General features: G+C 45.8%; 1 protein-coding gene across 4 annotated transcripts in view; it reads left to right on the top strand.

Moving 5' to 3' along the window:
* CTDSPL (CTD small phosphatase like) overlaps nucleotides 1-19,277 on the top strand; it is a 119,557-nt gene that overhangs the window by 63,432 nt on the left and 36,848 nt on the right. The gene's annotated exons all lie outside the window — the stretch shown is intronic.

The following is a 19,277-nucleotide window of genomic DNA, read 5'->3' as shown; positions in this document are numbered from 1 at the left end:
TGCTGTGGAGCATAAAGGCCAGGCTCTGTCCCCAGACTCAGCCTGAGCGGGCTGAGAGGAGTGCCCCGAGGTACGTGAAGCAGCAGCAAGGGCCAGCTGGTTTCCCAGAGTGAAGTCAGCTCTCAGGACAGGAACTGGACTGAGAACTCCCCATTGCTCCGTCCCGTGGAGAGATTCTCCCGCCTCTGCCCAGGCTAGAGGATCAGGGTGTTACCTTACTAAGGGAGCTAGCAGGAATCCTTGTATCTAGTGCCAGATAAGTCTTTACTGAATAGGTTGCTACTCTTTTTCCTCCTAAAGGCAGCTCTGTTGAGTCATGGGTTAAATCAGCTTTTATGGGCACCTTATCCCTCTTTGTCACGCAGTGTTTATGGGAAGTAGTGTTCCAGATCCCAGACGAGCGAGGCTGGTGACCACAGCCTGCTCTCCAACCGGGGCCTGGCCACCTCCCGGCTTGGGGTGCTGAAGCATCTCTGCGGAAGGACCACCTCCAAGGCTGTAGTCCAGCCCAGGCTCAGAGCCCGCAGGCCTGCAGGACTCTCCCGGCCTCCGGCCGTCTGATGAGCCAGGGCCGCATTTCCATCACAGACAGTAAGGGGTGAGTTCATGAAGCATCCTTACCACTTACCTTCTCTCCTGTAACATTACCGCAACCCAGTCTGAGGCAAGGGGGCCCCCCCCCCGGGGGGCTGTAAGCAGCAAAGGGCCTAACCACATCTGCATCTCAGAAGAGACTGCTCTGAAGGGGGGGGGGGGGGGGCGTGCAGAGAGACCTGTCACCAGTCAGGATGTGGCACCGGTCCCGGGGAGGGAGGAGTGGTGGCGTGGGCCACGATGACAGCTGAGCAGCCGGGAGAGGAGGCTGGGCCTGGCAGCGGGCGGACCGTGGGGGATGCGGATGGAGAAGCTGAGCTCACTGTCTGTGTTGCTGGTGTTCTTGAAGTGATAGTGAAGTAGGCAACTGGAGGAAGGAACCCTGAGCTCTTCTTCTGGGGCACCCTGAATGCTGTGAAGAATTCCAGGGGACTGCATCCCAACGGGTCGTTCAAGCGTGTTCTTAAAATATCTGCTCTTGGCAGAATGGAACTCTGTGTAGGAAGAATCACATGGTACTTCGTATTCCGTGTTCAGTCCCCAAAGTGTGGGGTTGATTTTGAAATACGTGGTTTAAGCATTTTTTTCTCTTGAGAGGTTTCCTGGGGTCGTTTGTTAATATTTTTTCCCATTTATAAAGGTTATATACCCTAGAAGATTCCTGGTTAAGGAACAAGTAGCCAAAAAGATGTCTTGTGAAGTCACGCTCTTATGGAAATTAAAAATGTACAGTTAACAACTGTAGACTGTCGACAGTGACATTTAATGTGCATATTTCCATCTGAATTATTAAACGCTTAGCTAGTTGATGCGAACAAGCCTTCCAGGTATTCCTTGCTTCTCTCTCTTTTTTTTTAAATGAAACGACACACTTACAAAGCAATAGAAAATCCAGACAATATTAAGTCACTTATTTAGGCTGTCAGGAAAACTACCACCGTAGGAAGGCAACGACACAAACATATGATTTGATGAAATTTCAAAATTAATCTGAAAACGTCTGTCCATATGCATGAGGGCTGATGCCTGTTTTCTTCAGACTGTCACAAGCACAGCCTCTCGTGTTTACCTTTCCCTTGTTAAAACGAAATGGGGGAGTTTCTGTGTTTGAAAACTGGGAACAAGGACAGCTGGTCTCTTGCCATATGCTTCAAACTGGCCCAAGGTGAAATTTTCCTCGTCTGGACATTCTTAACGGTAGCAATTGAGAGTTCATCGTGATTCGTGCTGAAGCTGTTTCCGTTATTTGGCCTGAGGAGAGAGAAGGAGCGCTGTGTGTCCTGTTTATGTGATGAAAATAAATTTCTCTGGGCCGGCCATTTGCTCTTTTGAACCTTGTGGTTGCTGTCCCACGATTGGGAGGCTTGTTTATCCATGCGAAAAGGGAATTCGAAGGGGTTATGAAGTCCAGAGTTGATATTTGAGAGACGGAAAAGGATGGATGGCCCCGTGCCAACAACTTTTACTTTTTACTTGGAGATTCCCCTGTATCGTAGTTACCGGCCTTTCCAGCAACGGTCTACAAAAGGGCACCGTGAGGAATTATCCCGGTGGGTAATGCGTAAAATCTTCTGGGCTCGTGTTGATCTTCCTGCCTCCACAATTGCAAAATAACGACAAAAGTAAATATTTGGGACCAGGTTTATTTTGGTCAGACGAGTTCCAGTCTGGTTTCTAAAATTAGGAATTCTGCAGGATGCACGTGGTTTGGGGCATCCTGCCAGAGAACTTTGTCTCAGGGATGTACAGTTCTCTTATTTGTTGTTGCTTGCTTGGAAATGTGCATCCAAACCTCCTCTCATGTCTGTCCATCTGTGCAGACCCACCGCCGATGGTAGGAAGGCTCTACCCAGCTAATTTGGGTAGGCTCCCTCCCTCCTGTCCTCACCCCTGCTTAGAGGAGGATCTGAGCCTGCCGTCTGTCCTTCATACATTGCCAGACAGGCCTTCCAAGAGCACAGCTTTCCTCCTGTCACTGTCCCTCCTCAGAGCATTCACCTCCCCCCTCAAACACACACGCTGCCTTCAGGCTGAAGGCCCTCCCCACTGTGGTGCTCTCTGGTGTGGGACATCCTCTGCCACCAGCCAAATTGGCCTCCTCGTTGCCCCTCAAACACACAGGCTACTTGCTTGCCCTTGTAACTCTCCATTTCCCCCATATAAACGTCCCTCCATATCCCCTCTGTCCATCTTTCCGGGCCCAGCAGCAGCCCCATTCCCCCCAGGAAATTGTTCTGTCCAAGGGAAACCTTAGCCAACCACTGTGGATACTTGCCTGCATCATCCGACGCTGTCGTGTTCCCTCAAGCCCAAGAGGTACTCAGGAGGCATTTCTGTGTAGCCCTCTCTTTGGGTGTCAGGTTCCCCCCTTCAGGAAGCTGTCCTATAAAAGCTGCCCTCCCACTGCTGGTTCCTCGGCTCGTCTTTCTCCTCCACGCAGACTCATTCAGCGCTTTGTAGGATGTAGTAAGGGCTGCTGTTATCCTGCACCTCTAACTGGGGCTGTGTTTGGGGTGGGAGGAAGGCCTCATTCACAGGGCCTTGCCTTCATCTGCCTTCTGGGGTAGAGTAGGAGTAAGCACGGCCAGCCTCGTGGGCGTGCTTCCTGTGCTTCACAGAGTGCCCCACGCTTGGTTTAATGCTCTGCAGTTACTGTCTTGAAATGCTTACTTTTTTTAACAACGGGCCCTGCATTTTCATTTTGCACTGGGTCCTGCAAAGTAAGTATCTGGTCCTGGGAGTAGGGCAGATGCTGACAGATAACACAAGGTTATGGAGACATTCTAGAAGGAATGCTGGGTGGGGTATGTGCAGGAGGCCGGTGAAGGGTGGGCAACAGAATGGGAGGAAGAGAAGTGAAAGAGATACATCAGTTGTGAGGGGCCTTCCTTGTAGGGGTGACAGTTCTCCAAAGCCATGGGTGGTGACTTCACAGGACCTGCCCGTGACTCTAAATAGATTTACTTAAGTTCTTTCTTTTAAGTCCCTCTCTTTCACCTCTTTCCTGCTTTGCTTTGATCCACGACACTTACCACCATCTGACGTACTCTATACTTTACACGTTTATTTATTGTCTGTCTCTTCCCACTGGAACATAAGTAAGCTCAGTGAAGGCAGGGATGTTTGTGAGTTTTGTCCACGTAGAACACTACCCGAAGGACAGGAGACGCTAACTAAGCATGTGCTGGTGAATTCACTGCCCTCTGGGGGCTGACGATACTGTTAACTTGAGAGCAGAAGGATGCCACCGAGGGGAGGTCTGTGAGGCCAGAGCAGGGTCGCAGAGGAGACAGCAGGCTGGCTGACAGAAGGAAATTAAACAGTAACACAAGGTAAGTAGGGATAAAACTCGACGAGCCAAATTCAGCAGAGCAGCAGAGCGAGGAAGAGAGCGTCTCTGAAGCCGCGCCTGGGACCTGAGAGAAACGGCCGTGGTGGATGAACTCACAGGTGTCCAGCCTGCGCAAGAAACACCATTATTTTCTTATTTCTGCCCCCGTCATAGACCCCATGTCAATGCCACCAGATAAGCTATTAGGGAATTAATTTTTGTTCTCATTGGTGAATAGAGACATAATTATTTAAGGTGATTTTTCCCCCAGTTTTGAACCGGTATTTGGTATGATTGGATGGAGAGCAAGGTATAGGTATGGTTACACCTTAATTGCAGAACCAACGTAGAAGACTCTTCCGGGTGAGCTGGCTTGCTGCTTTGGCTAGTGATTCTAATTAAGTACACTGGGAGAAGTTTGATCCAACGATAGCAGTTTTCAGTGGAATTTTACCAATGAGTTGTGACTTTTACCCACAAGCACGAGCATTCCACAAGCAAATGCAGTCATTATGTCGAGGACGCTTGCAACGCTACTGCCCGGCGAGAGGGGTGATGAGCCGGAGTGAACGAGCCCCACCACCCGCTTGGGTCACCCGTAGGCCAGAGGGGGTGAGGCAGATACCCCATGGGGCGTTAGGCGTAATGATGGCGGGTAGAAAAGCGCGCATAGACTGTGCAGTCTGGCGGCCTGAATACAAACTGCAGTTCAGCCACATGGTGGTTGTGCCTACTTGAGCGAAGTCTAGGTGCCCCACTTCCTGGACTGCTAGAATGAGGGTGATGATGCCCGCGCGAGGTGGGGATTGCGCACGATCAGTTGTGGGAGCTGCTGGCACAGGGCAGGTGACGTTCCATCAGTGGTGGTTGTGGCTTCCTTCCGAAGCCACTCTGTTGTTTTAATGTGATAAAAAAGCAAAACAACACATACAACGTGAAATCTACCCTCTAAATGGGTTTTAAGTGTGGGACAGCATTGTCGACTATATGAACGTGGTTGCACGTTAAATCTCCATAGAGCTTTTTCATCTTGCGTGATGAAACTCTGTGCCCATTGAACAGCAATTCCTTCTTTCTCCTCCCCCAGCCCCTGTCAACCAACATTCTACTCTCTCCTTCTGTGGGTTTGACTACTTTAGATAGCTCATAGAAGTGGAATCGTATACCGTATTTTTTTTATGTCTAGCTTATTTCAGTTAGCATAGTGTCCTCAAGGTTCACCCATTTGTAGCACATGACAGTGTTTATTTTTTTTACAGTTGAATAATATTTGATTGTATGTATATACCACATTTTCTTTCTTCATCCATTGTTGGACATTCCAGTCGCTTCTGCCTCTTGGCAGTTAATAGTGCTGCAGTGAACATGGGAGAGCAGATATCTCTTTGAGACCCTGTTTTCAATTCATTTGGATAAGTACCCAGAAGTGGGATTGCTGGATCATATGTAGTGATCTTTCTAATATTAAAAATACGGGACTTTAGGGGAGCGGGGGGTGCGTCTGGGCGGCTGAGTTGGTTGAGCTTCCGACTTTGGCTCAGGTCATGATCTCACGGTTTGTGAGTTCGAGCCCCACGTCAGGATCTGTGCTGACCGCTCAGAGCCTGGAGCCTGCTTCAGATTCTGTGTCTCCCTTTCTGCCCCTCCCCTGCTCACTCGCACTCTCTCTCTCAAAAATAAATGAATGTTAAAAAAAAATTTTTTTTAATATGGGATTTTTAATTTGGGGGGAAACTTCCATATTGTTTTCCACAGCAACTGCACCATTTTACATTTCCAGCAACAGTGCACAGATGTTCCAGCTTCTCCACATACTCACCAACACTTGGTCTTTTCTCTTGTGTGTGTGTGTGTGTGTGTGTGGTTGTGTGTGTGTTTAAATAATGGTCATCCTTACAGGTATAAGATAATATTTCATGTGCTTTTGATTTGCATTTCCTTGATGATTAGTGATGTTGAGCATCCTTTCATATGGCCATTGTATGTCTTTTTGGTTGGTGTTTATTTATTTTTGAGAGTGAGACAGAGCACAAGTAGGGGAGGGGCAGAGAGAGAGGGAGACACAGAATCCGAAGCAGGCTCCAGGCCCTGAGCTGTCAGCACAGAGCCCAATGCAGGGCGTGAACCCTTGAACTGAGAGATTGTGACCTGAGCTGAAGTTGGACGCTTAACTGAGAGCCACCCAGGCGCCCCCATTGTATGTCTTTTTTAAGAGAAATGTCTATTCGAGTCTTCTGCCCATTTTTAAATTCAGATTATTTGTTTTGTTTGTTTTGCTGTTGAGTCATAGGAGTTCCTTACATATTTTGGGTATTAACCCCTTACCAGATACATGGTTTGGCAAATATTTTCTCCCGTTTTGTAGGTCTGTTGATGGTTTCCTTTGCTGTGCAGAAGCTTTCTAGTTTGATGTAGTCCCGCTTGTCTGATTTTTGCTTTTGTTGCCTATACTTTTGGTGTCCTATCTAAAAAAGTCATTGCTAAGACCAACATTTTTCCCTGTTCTCTTCGATGAGTTTTATAATCTTAGGTCTTAAACTTAAATCTTTAATGTACTTTTGAGTTGATTTTGTACATGGTGTAATATAAGGGTCCAGTTATATTATTTTGCCTGTGGGTATAGAGTTTTCAGAAATACCATTTGTTGAAGGGACTATACTTTCCTCAATGTGTAGACTTGACTCCATTGTTGAAGCCCCTTTGACTACGTATGTGTGAGTTTATTTCTGGGCTCTCTGTTTTGTTCCATGAGTCTGTGTATCTGTCTTAATGCCAGCACCATACTGTTGGATAGCTTTGTGATATATTTTCAAGTCAGGAAATGTGAGCCCTCCAGCTTTGTTCTTCTTTCTCAAGACTGTTTTAGCTACTTGATAGCTTTGTGATATATTTTCAAGTCAGGAAATGTGAGCCCTCCAGCTTTGTTCTTCTTTCTCAAGACTGTTTTAGCTACTTGAGGTTCCATATGAATTTTAGGATTGTTTAAGTCTATTTCTGCCAGAAAAAAAAAAAGGCCATTGGGATTTTAAGAGATTACACTGAATCTGTAGATTGCTTTGGGTAGTATGAACATTTTAATAACATTAAGTCTTCAGTCCATGAACACCTGCTGTCTTAGCATTTATTTGTGTCTTCTATAATTTCTTCACATTTTTTTTAAGTAGGTTTCACACCCAACGTGGGGCGTGAACTCATGACCCTGAGATCAAGAGTCACACACTCTACTGCCTGAGCCAGACAGGCGCCCCATGTTTGTGTCTTCTACAATTTCTTTCACCAGTTGTAGTTTTCAGTGTACAAGGCTCTCGTCCCCTTGATTAAGTTTAACCAAAAAAATGAAAAAGCTTTTTTGATGCTATCAAAAGTGCAATTGTTTTTCTTAATTTCCTTTTCATTGTTGGGTTGTTTGTTGCAAGCAGGTGGAAACGCAACCGATTTTGGCACATTGATTTTGTCTCCAGCAACTTTGCAGAATTCATTAATTCGTTCTAGTAGTTTTTTATGGGATCTTTAGAGTTTTCTGTATATAAGATCATGTCATCTGTGAACTGAGATGGTTTTGCTTCTTTCTTAACAACTTAGATGCCTTTTATCTCTTTTCCTTGTCTAATTGCTCGGATTTTCACTACCTTGTTGAATCAAAGTGGCAAGTGGGCACCCTGCCTTGTTGCCGAGCCTAGAGGAAGAGCTTTCAGTTTTTCACTTTGAGTAGGATGTTAACTATGGGCTTTGGGTGGGGGCGAGGGGAGGGGGAGGGGAAGAAACCATAGGAAATCATAGGAAAGATATGTTTAACTGTAGCATAATAACAACAGCAAAACTATGGGCTTTTAGTATATACCCTTTATTATATTGAGATTATTTTCCTTTAAGTTCTATTTTTTTAGTATTTTATTATGAGATGGTGTTGAATTTTGTCAAATGCCTTTTTTTGCGTCTGTTGATGTGATCTGTGTTTCACTCTGTTAATGGAGTGTATCACGTTGATGGATTTGTGTGTGTTGAACCATCCTTGCATCCCAGGGATAAATCCCACCTGGTCATGGGACATGATCCTTTCACTATGCTGTTAAATTTGGTTTGCTAGTATTTTGTTAAGGATTTTTACATCTTTATCCATCAGGGATATTGGCCTGTGCTTTGCTTCTCTTGTAGGACTTTGGCTTTGGTATCAGGATGAAGATGCCCTCGTAAAATGAGTGAAATGTTCTGACCTCTTTAATTATTGGGATGAGTTTGAGGGGAATTGGTATTCATTCTTCTTTAAATGTTTGATCGGATTCTCCAGTGAAGCCATCTGACCCTGGGCTTTTCTGTGTTGGGAGATTTTGATTATTGATTCAGTTTCCTTATTCATTATTGAACTGTTCAGGTGTTCTGTTTCTTCATGATTCAGTCTTGGTAGATTATATGTTTCTAGAAATTTATCCATTTCTTCTAGGTTATCCAATTTGTTGGCATATAATGTTTCATAGTAGTCTCATAATCTTTTTTTATTTCTGTGATATCAGTTGTTAATGCCTCCTCTTTCATTTTTTTATTTTATTTGAGTTTTCTCTTTTTTTTTTATTAGTTTACCTAAAGGTTTATCAGTTTTGTTGATCTATTCAAAAACCCAACTCTTAGTTTCATTGATTTTTTTGTTTTGTTTTTCTAGTCTTTATTTTGTTTATTTCTGTTATAACTATTTTTTATTTCCTTCCTTCTGCTAACTTTGGGCTTGGTTTGCTCAACTTTGGGCTTGGTTTACTCTTGTTTTTCCAATTCCTTGAGGTATAAAGTTAGGGTGTTTATTTGATAACATTCTTCTTTTGTTTTTCAAGTTTATTTATTTATTTTGAGGAGGGATGGCAGGGCAGAGAGAGAGAGAGAGAGAGAGGGAGAGAGGGAGAGAGAGGATCCCAAGCATGCTCTGGGCTGTCAGCTGGAGCCTGACATGGAGCTTGAACTCATGAACCAGGAGATAGGACCTGAGCCAAAATCAAGAGTTGGACAGTTAACCAACTGAGCCACCCAAGTGCCCCATAATTCTTCTTGTTTAATGTAGGCATTTGCCACTCTAAACTTCCCTCTTCATACTGCTTTTTCTACATCCTGTAAGTTTTGGTATGTTGTGTTTTCATTTGTATTTGTCTCAGATATTTGTGATTTCTTTTTTGACCCATTGGTTATTCAAGTGTGTGTTGTTTAATTTCCACATATTTGTGAATTTTCCAAATTTCCTTCTGTTGATTTCTTGTTTAATTCCATTGTGGTCAGACAAGTTATTTGGTACGATTTCAGTCTTCTTAAATTTGTTAAAACTTGTTTTGTGACCTAATGTGTGATCTGTCTTGGAGAATGTTCTTTGAGTACTTGAGAAGAATATGTATGGTGCTGCTGTTGGGTGCAGTGTTTTGTACATGTCTGTTAGGTCCATTTGGTCTCTTGTGTTATTCAGGTCTTCTGTTTGTCTTCTCTCTAGGTATTCTGTCCGTTATTAAAATTTTCTATTAATGTGTCGCTGTCTGCTTTGCCCTTCATTTCTGCCCATGCTTGCTTCATATATTTGTGTACTCTGGTGTTAGGTACATATATATTTATAATTGTTGTATTTCCAGTGAATTGGCCCTTTTACCAGTAATGTTCTTCTTTGTCTCTAAGTATAGCCACTCTCCTCTCTTTTGTTGCCATCTGCATGGAATATCTTTTTCCACCCTGTCACTTTCAGCCTATGTGTGTTCTTAAATCTAAAGTGAGTCTCTTATAGACAGCAGGTAGTTGGATCTTATTTTTTTGTCCATTCAGCCACTGTATGTGTTTTGGTTGGGGACTTTAATCTATTAACATGTACTGATAGGGAAGGTCTTACTATTGCATTTCGTTTTCTGTCTTGTAACTTGTGGTCTCTCGTTTTTCTTTTTAGCTGTCTTGTGTGTCAATGACTTTTTTGTGGTGACATGTTTTTAATCCTTTCTCATTTTCTTTTGTGTCTCTTCTATAGGTATTTTCCTTATTGTTACCATGGGAGTTGTATAAAGTATCTTATAGTTACAACAGTCTATTCCAAGCTGATAACCAAGGCCACTTTTAATCTTGGCACAATTTTAAGGAATAAGGTACAACAAATGGATTGTTTAAACTTTCTCGTTTTAACTTTCCTTTAATTTCTTTGATGGAATTAACTAGAGTTAGTGGATGTATATTTCATGAGCCTAATGCAACTGAATCCCAATGGTATTTTTTTTTTAGAACTTGATAAAGTGATTCTGACATTCATCTGGAAGCATAAAGGGTTAGACTATCCAAGAAATTTTCGAAAAAAGATATAATAAACGGGGACCAGTACTGTTAACTATAAAATAGTGTATCTGCAGTAGCAAAGCTTTGTGTTACGGGCACAAGCAGAGGACTGGAGGGGAGCAGAGAGGGATGAAGAGAATGCCCCACTCAGTGTATGAAGATGAATTGTTTAATAAATATTATTAGGATATTTACCTTTGGGGGGAAACTAGGTAGATTTCATATATCCTACTATGTACAGAATAAACTCCAAACAGATAAAATTTTTACTTTAAAGATACTTTAAACTGAAAAAAGAACTAGAAGGTTGGCGGGCCGGGGCGGGGGCGGGGCAGTGGCATGCCTAGATGGCTCATTCGGTTAAGTGTCTGACTCTTGATTTCGGCTCAGGTCATGATCTCACGGTTTGTGAGTTTGAGCCCCGCATTGGACTCTGTGCTGACAGCATGGAGCCTGCTTGAGATATTCATTCATTCATTCTCTCTCTCTCTCTCTCTCTCTCTCTCTCTGCCCCTACCTTGCTCGTGTGCTCTCTCTCTCAAAATAAATAAACTTAATTAAAAAAAACTAAAAGAAAATGTAAGTGAATAGTATATCATATTAGGGTGGGAAGAAATCAGTTAAAAAATCATTTGATAGGGCACCTGGTTGGCTCAGTTGGGTGACCAACTTCTGCTCAGGTCATGATTTCACAGTCCCTGAGTCCGTGGGTTCGAGCCCCGCGTTGGGCTCTATGCTGACAGCTCGGAGCCTGGAGCCTGCTTTGAGTTCTGTGTCTCCCTCTCTCTCTGCACCTCCCCACTCATGCTCAGTCTCTCTCTCAAAAATAAACAAACTTAAAAAAAATCATTTGATTTGACTCCCTAACAACTTAAAACTTCTGCACATCTACAACCACCGTAAAAAACAAAAGGCCTAAAACAAACTGAGACTATTTCCAACGTACGGAACGGTCCAAGGATTATGTCTCCAATTTGGACAAAGGAACTCTTAACAATCAAAGAAAAAAGTGGAAAAATAGGCAAAAAATATATAAGCCCAGTTCTCAGAAGCAGTAGAAATGGTCAGAGGCGTAGGAGAGGTCACAGAACTCGGAGGTCGGAGGTCGGAGGGCGATTGCGGAAATGCGCATGAAAGCGACATTGTTGCCATTTCTACCTTGCAGACAGGCAAAGGCTGTTTAAAGTCTCTGTGTTGGCACAGCCTCCCGGGGACACCCCACGGGTTGGGGGTGCACCGCGACACCGCCTCTCTAGGCAGCAGATGGTCCGCAGGATCTAGAGGCTCAACATTTCTTCAAAGACTTTGGTCCCAGCGATTGCACTTCTAGGAATTTCTTCTAATAGGATAATCAGACACATAAAGTTATGTACACGTCCTCGCTGTAGTATCATTTTTCATGCTTCTTACTCATTATAATGCATGGTACATTTCATAGAATTTCCACTTTAATAGGTGGTACAAAATTCAAAGGATACTGAAAGGAAATGGAGTGAAAAAGCATTCTCCCTCCCTCCCAGTTCTGTCCTCCATTTCTCTCCCATGGAGCAACCAGTTGCTTATAAATCCTTCCAGAGGTACTTTTTGCTTTGCGCAGGTAAGAATGTGCACGTGATTGTGCTCTTTAGTTTGTTAATTTGTTTAACTTTGTATTTGAAGGTCTGTGGTAGCACACTATCTGTACCATATGTACGTTGCTTTTCTCATTTAATAAATCTCAGAATGTGTTCCATTAGTAGTAGGCAATATAGTACAGAAGTTAAAAAGCACGCATTAGTTGGGTTGGAACAAACACTACTGTTTACGAGGTAGGTCATCTTGGATAAGTTTCTTAGCTTCTGGGGGCCTTAGTTTCCTTATCTATAAAAGGAGTATAGTATTAGCTCTTACACATAGGATTACTGAAGTGATTCGGTGAGTCACTATATACAGTGCAAGAATAGCAGTTGGCACATCTTACGTGTTTGCTACCATCGGTGTGTATAGAGCTGCAGCCTTTTAACAGCTGTATAATACTCCACACCAGGGATCTATTCCACTTTGTCCCATATTAGTGAACAACTAGATATTTCCTAACATTGCTGTTGCAAACAAATTGCAGCATTTGTTGTGACACTTTAAAAAATTTTTTTAAAGCTTATTCATTTTTTGAGAGCCGGAGACAGAGCACAAGCGGGGGAGGGGCAGAGAGCGAGGGAGGCACAGAATCCAAAGCAAGCTCCAGGCTCCGAACTGTCAGCCCAGAGCCCGACGCGGGGCTCGAACTCACAAACCGCGAGATCATGACCTGAGCCGAAGTCGGACGCTTAAGGGACTGAGCCACCCAGGCACCCTTGTTATGATACTTTTTTAAAGGAAACAGCATAAGTGTCCAAAGTTAGTTTAATTATGGCACAGTATATAGGCACACGTATGCAATATAGCCCATCAAAGTAAGGTCGTAGAAGGGTACCACATATGCAAAAATGGTCACATATATTTTTTAAGTAGAAACAAACGTTTTTAATATTTATTCAATTGTTTTCCATTATTAACATGAAGTAGATTATAGAAACTGGAAAACAATAGAAAAGTATAAAGTTAATAAAATAATAATTGACCCAGCCCTATGATCCAGAAATTGCCATGCTTACCGAACGTATTGGTGAATTTTATTTAATCTCTGTCTGAAGATTTGCACCAGTTATTTCATAGGAAACAGAGGTTGCGGGAGCTGAGAGTTGGATTCCTCAGATAGGTTGGCGAGACGTGGGTGGCATAGGTGAAGCCGGCTTGGAGGAGGAGGCTTGCTGTGGACAAGAGGGCTTCCCAGGAAGCAGTATTGCTTGAGCTGACCTCTCTCTGAAGAATCACAGGTGCTGTTCCTTTGGTAGTCTCCCGGAAATGCTCATTGTTCTCTGTTTTGTCTCATACGTACACTCATTCAGTAAAGATGTGTCGCAAGCTTGTGCGCCTGGAGCCTGTGTTCCAGATCTTGTCCAGAGACACCTGACAAGGCTGAAGACATAAGGAGTGTACAGCACCAAGAGGTTTCACCTGCCAGTGACCATGAGCACTTTTCCACGGCTCTTCCTGGTGGCATTTCTTGTGGCTGCAAGGGTTTCTCTCCAGCTGGTACGCGTTAGTTGAATTAACCGTTCCCACTCTGCTGGGCGTTCGGATGGTTTGTGGAAGACTTATGGTCTCCGACACGTCGCTCGCCTGCTTTTCAAATGGATCGTTCCAGTCTCCAGCGTGACCAGCAACGTGTGAACGAAGGTGCCTCTGCCATCAAAACCTTACCACCATTGGCTGTGTTGTTGTTTTCGTCATTTCTGTTCATTTAATTAACAGGCACAAAACGGAGCTTCATCGTTTCAGTGTTCATTTATTTAATTACTGTTAAATTTTAACCTTTACTTCCTCTTAAGTGCATTTTCTGTTTGAGTCCTTTGTTCTGTTACTTCTTTTGGCGCTTGCTGTGAAAAGCGGACTCTGTACAGTGACGGCTGAGAGCTCAGATTCTGGACTCCCCCAGACCTGGTTTCTCTCCAGCCCTGTTACTTAGGAGCCGTGTGGCCTTGGGCCAGGGGTCTGGGAGGTGCTGAGGCGAGGAGGGCATTCCCAGCACAGGGGCACTCCTTGGAAGCTAAGTCACAGAGAGTTTGACTGCCTGGGTGCGTTCGGGGCACAGCGGACCCACTGTGTCTGGACTGATCTCATAGGGGCACCACAAGTATCCTTGGCTCACTGTGGAATTTTCTCAAGTGTGGCCTTTGGCGTGATGACAGGCAGCACAAGGCCTCATATCAGCTTTTTCTCCCTGGAAGTAAAACCCAAACCCAGAAGAGTACAGAGGAGCGAGGCAGGGAGGGCTAGTGGGAGGGCTAGAAGCTCTGTAGTCGGGCTGCTCTGGCTTTGAACCCCAGCACCCTCACCGCACAGTTGTAAGTACTCCGAGTCTCGGCTTCCTCGTCGGAAATCCGGGTGTCATCTCCCCACCGCACGCTGGGAAGGCCAGCCACGATTTATGTCAAGGGCCCCCGGCAAAGGAGGCGGCAGCTGATGAGGGCTGTTGGGAGCCAACAGGGAACAAGGGAGACATCCTACCATCATGGAAGGATGACATCGGGACTCCTCCTGCCCAGCCTTTAGTCACCAGCCCCTGTTCTTCCCCTGGATTCCTCACTGGTAGTGCCGCCCCTGCCCGTCGTGGGCTGTAGTGGGAAAAGAGCGATCAAAGGCACGTTTCTTCCAGAGGGCCGGGTGCAGTTCCCAGGGGAAATTTATCACTTGGAAATTGGAGAGGGACTGACTGGGTATCTCAGAAGGTGACCCTTTTGGTGACTAAGTCCTTTTTCTAGGAGAAAGGGATGTTTGGATGCTCAGCAGCCACATCTGCTTTTGAACTCTGTACGGTCTGTGCCCTGGCCTCTCCCCACCCCAACAGTCCCCCCCTTACCCTCCTATTATTCAAACAGAGGAAAGTTGTGTTTGTTGACCACTCTTTCGGGGTGGGAAAGGAATGTAATGTATGCATAGACTGCCCAGAATTTCCTGTTAGACACCCACTCCAAACCACGGCCCTGGGCTGCATTCCAGAGATTTGCAGCCCAGTCCTACAAGAGAAGAAAGGGTGCATTCATTTAAACGCCGGCGGCCGGCGAGAGGAACCCCCCCCTCCCAACTCAAAAAAAGGTGTCTAGCTTGTTCCCTAGTAATATAGTTGTGAATCCAGCTGCGTGGGCTCTTCAGGGTGTGCTCTGACATCCCCACACGTGAAGAAACATTTTTTCCTTGGGAGACTCTGGTGGGCAGTTTTGCACCCTTAACAGCACCGGTGTCCATGCTGATGCTTGGACATGTTTTTAATGTTCTGCTGTGAATACTTGGACGCTACAAACCTGCTGTGGAATCCTTTCTTGATTCTGCTCTTGCAACAAGAAAGAAGCTAGCATGGAGGGCAGGTGTTGGTGCTTTGACACATTAGCAGTAGATGTGGTGTATCAAGTCCATTTTCTCCTAGAAACTCTGCGGTGCTGGGTCTTTGGCACGGAGGCCGGCTTGGCACTGTGAGAGTTAAAGGCAAACCTTTGTTGTCTGTAGCTGCCAAGATGCAGTTCCTTGGCTTGGGGAGAAACCCGAATGACTCGGGATGAATTGATAGGAAGTAGCAAACACTTCGGACCGACGTTCCAGCTTCTCTGAGCTTCATCCTGAGCTACTCTTTTGACTGTGTAGGGGTGTGTTTGGGGCAGTGGGAGTTTCAGGTCAGATGTGAGATAAGGACAGGTGGGTGGAGTGTTGACAAAGACAAGTTACGTGAAGCTCGGAGTTGGTGTAGACCCAGGAGGTTTTGGTCCTGAGGCCAGGGGTTCAGGAAAGAGCCAGGGCCTCCTCACGGCTGTAACCCAAACCAGGTCAGAACGCAAGAACGGTTTAAGGGCCCGGGTTATGTGGCATGGGCTGCTCCCACACTGATGGAGAAACACTGGCTGCTTGAGGGGCAACAGCTCAGTTTCTGGACGCAGGAGGGAACCAGTTAGGTCAGGAAGTATCAGCGGAGGGCTAGAAATGCCCGTCTTGGCCTGTACATACCAACTGGATGTGGATTCACTTGCACCCTCCATGCGTTGGCATAAACACCATTTGATAGCTCCTCGGACCCGTCCCCTTCATCCCACCAGAGGATCGAACCGCACTGTCTGCCTCAGTGGACTTTGCCCAGACATTTCATGTGTTTAATTATAACACTTTCTTCCTAACCGGATTTCATATAAGAGTTCCTAGAAAAGGCCTGAGTCCTAGGCCTTTATTTTAAGCTTCACATGGGGAGCTGCTTTTTATTTGTTTAGTTTCTATGATTATTATTATTATTATTATAATACAAAGAAAGTATTGGATAGGAAGGAAGGAAGTAAAGTTTTAAGGAGCTACGTCAAGTTCTAAGTTTAGAATTCACATAACCAAAACCAAAATGGTTCTGCCTACATGTTTTCTCATAAAGCCAGGCTGTTTTTGTAAGGACTGTGGTCTGGAGACACGCTAACTTCTGAATGTTCACAAGGGAGACATTGCTCAGTACCTAAATCAATCAATCTCTTCTTGCTTGTGTCTTAAGCTGCTGGTAGATCTTCTCTCTTGAGCACCATACGTGCTTTACAAACACGCGTGTTTTTGCTGCATCCACACAACAGCCCTGCAGACGTAGGTATGAAGTGGTGTAGCTTAGGTAGATGAAGTCACACTGGCTAACACGTGGCAGGGAGGGACTCAAACCCCAAGAATCGCTCCACAGCCCATTTTCTCTCCGTGTAATTTATTTTTTTTTATTTTAATTTTTTAATTTTTTATTTCCATGTAGCTTGTATTTAAAGTCAATTTTGGGGGCACCTGGGGGGCTCGGTGAAGCATCGGCTTTGGCTCAGGTCAAGATCTCACGGTTCGTGGGTTCAAGCCCCGCGTGGGGCTCTGTGCTGACAGCTCAGAGCCTGGAGCCTGCTTTGGATTCTGTGTCTCCCTCTCTCCGCCCCTCCCCTGCTCATGCTCTCTCTCTCTCTCTCTCTCTCTCTCTCTCTTTTTCTCAAAACTAAACATTAAAGTCAATTTTTAAGTAAGAAATTTCCATTCTAGGCTCTTTACCCAAAACGGTCCACATCTCTGATTTGCAGATACGGTATCCTGGAAATCCTTGATATGGATTGATAGCCTGTATCGTCCATTTAAAATTTAAGCTCGGTGGTTCCAGTCGCAAGGTCAAACCGTGACATTTGTGGTCCAGATCCGCTCGTGCCACCCCCCATTTCCATAGAGCCAAATGCAGACTCATCGCATGGTTTACAAGGCTGTCGTCCACCACGTCCGCTCCCCCTCGCCACTGCTCTGATTTCTCAGATCCCTCGTGCTGTCTCTCACTCAGGCCCTTTACCAATGGCTATGTCCCCCACTTTCCTGCCCCCTCCAGCAATTTTGTGAAACCGTCAGCCCAGCTCAGAAAGCATTTCTTCCAAGAAATCACTCCTACCCCCCTTCCAGTTGGGACTATGTGCCCTGTGCTGCCCGTCATAGCAAGACGCAAACTGTACCAGAATCTCTTGTTCGGTGTCTCTCGTGCTAGACGTGAGCCACGTGAGGTGGGGACGGTGCCTGTGTGGTTCACCAGTGTTTGCACACCACCTCGACAGGGAGCTTACGTTTCCAGGGATAATCTTTTCCATCGCAAATAACGTAAACCCAGAAAAACAGGTAATTTATTCTCTTACGTAACTCAGAATCCCGGGAAGGATCTGGTTTTAATGAAACCACGTCCCCAGATGGTGTTGTCGGAGATTCGTCCCTCTCCATGTCTCAGCCGCTTTTTCCTCCGTTTTGGCTCGTCCTCGGGTAGGTGCTTCTCACGTGGTGGCCAGAGCCACCAAAGGCTCCAGGTTTACGTCCTACCCATTTGGCAAGCCAGCAAAAAGAGAATATCCTTTCCAGTGGCTGTAGCGTGAATCCTGGGGCAGACTCTCCTTGGCCCAGGTTGGGTCAGATGCCAGTCAATCACGTGGCTCGAATTGACCGGGCCTTGGTAATGGATGGAAAGCAGCTTGGGGCGGGGGAAGGCGGTAGGATTTTTAGACCCGGCCAGTCAGCATCCTGAGCCCTTTCAGAACTGAGTAAGTGCCAAGGAGGGGTGAGGCTGAGCAACTCCATTCATTTCCCCCACTGGCCTGGTTTTGAGAGCACCAGACGAGTCCAAGAGTGTTCAGGAAATTAGACAGCCCCCAGCCTCCCAAAGCTTCCTGTAGGCCCTAGAACAAACCTTGCTTAGTGGGAAGAGGCCCGGCTCCTCCCTCAGTGTGGAAGCGAGGCCGCTTTGGGCTGCTTCACCTCCTGGTGCAGAGAAGGGAAATCCTGAGCAGGCTGCCACTTTCCTTTCAGGGTGATGGCCTCCCTGGGGACTCACTCCTGCAGCTCTGTTTGTGGCTTCTACATGGTAAGCCATCTAAGGGTAGAAATTATAAGTAGCTCACCGTCTCCAGGTTTAGGATTTTTTTATCCTGTAAGTTAGTCTGTTAATTTGTTTGTCAGTTGGTTGTGGGGAAGACGTATATGACCTGAGGATGAAAATGGGATCTGGGGGCTGCGGGTGTTTTTTTTGCAAAGGTATGTACTGCCCTGCTTGGGCATCAGCTGCTCAGGGTCTCTGGGACATAAATAGATAGCGTGTTTACTTGCAGAGAAATGTGCCATTGGCCAGGGAAGAGACCGCTTTTCTTTTTCTTCCCCTGACTAAATTATTTGAGTGTGGCATAAAAACAAACACCGTGAGTGTATTGCAGTCTTTTCTCCCCCATTTGGTATGTTCCCTCCTTGATCTGACCTGATCGGTCAAGACTGTCTTCAGCATGGCACATGGACTTTGGAAACAGGCCCCCTTGGGTTCAGATCCTGGCACACGTGGTTACTAGTTGTATTTCTGCCACGGTGAGATGGAAACCGAAGTGTCGATCTCCTTGGGTAGCCGTGCGGGTTACCTGAGATGAGAACTGAGAAGTACTGGAATTCAGAGGGCTGACACTGCTGCTTGGAAGGCCTCTGTGCCTGGAGGTCCCCGTGGCCGGGCCTGGCCTACCGTGGGGGGCCCCAAGTAAGAAGACGGGGGTGCCCTATGACGTGCACCCAGCCGTTCTCAAGGAAGACGAAACAGCCATCATTTCCAGGGGGTTATGGTTCTAAAGCTCATTGTTAGCAAATCAGGACCTTAAACTCACACTTACTTGGCCACTCGCCCACGCCTGTCCATGCCTGTCGAGTTGCCGGCAAAGAGTTTTTCAGTCTTTTCTCAGAATCTCCACGTGAATGCGCTTGGTTTTGCCGCTGGCAGAAGAGTACCCCAAGACTTTTAGCAGAAGTTTTGTGATCTCACGACGGGGAAGGTGGTGCACAAATCACTTAAGTACACAAAAAGGGGATCGTGCCAAAACTGCTTTTCGGGATAGATAAACTCCAACAGTTACCACGCGGACTCAGTGATTTCCTACGCTGGTACTTTCCCCATTAACCCTAAGCACGGGCCCTTTGTGGCCTCTGCCCAGAGTACGTTGAC

Source organism: Acinonyx jubatus, chromosome C2 (assembly GCF_027475565.1).
Source record: "Acinonyx jubatus isolate Ajub_Pintada_27869175 chromosome C2, VMU_Ajub_asm_v1.0, whole genome shotgun sequence".
Taxonomy (NCBI): Eukaryota; Metazoa; Chordata; class Mammalia; order Carnivora; family Felidae; genus Acinonyx; species Acinonyx jubatus.
This window is presented reverse-complemented; position numbering and strand designations above follow the sequence as displayed.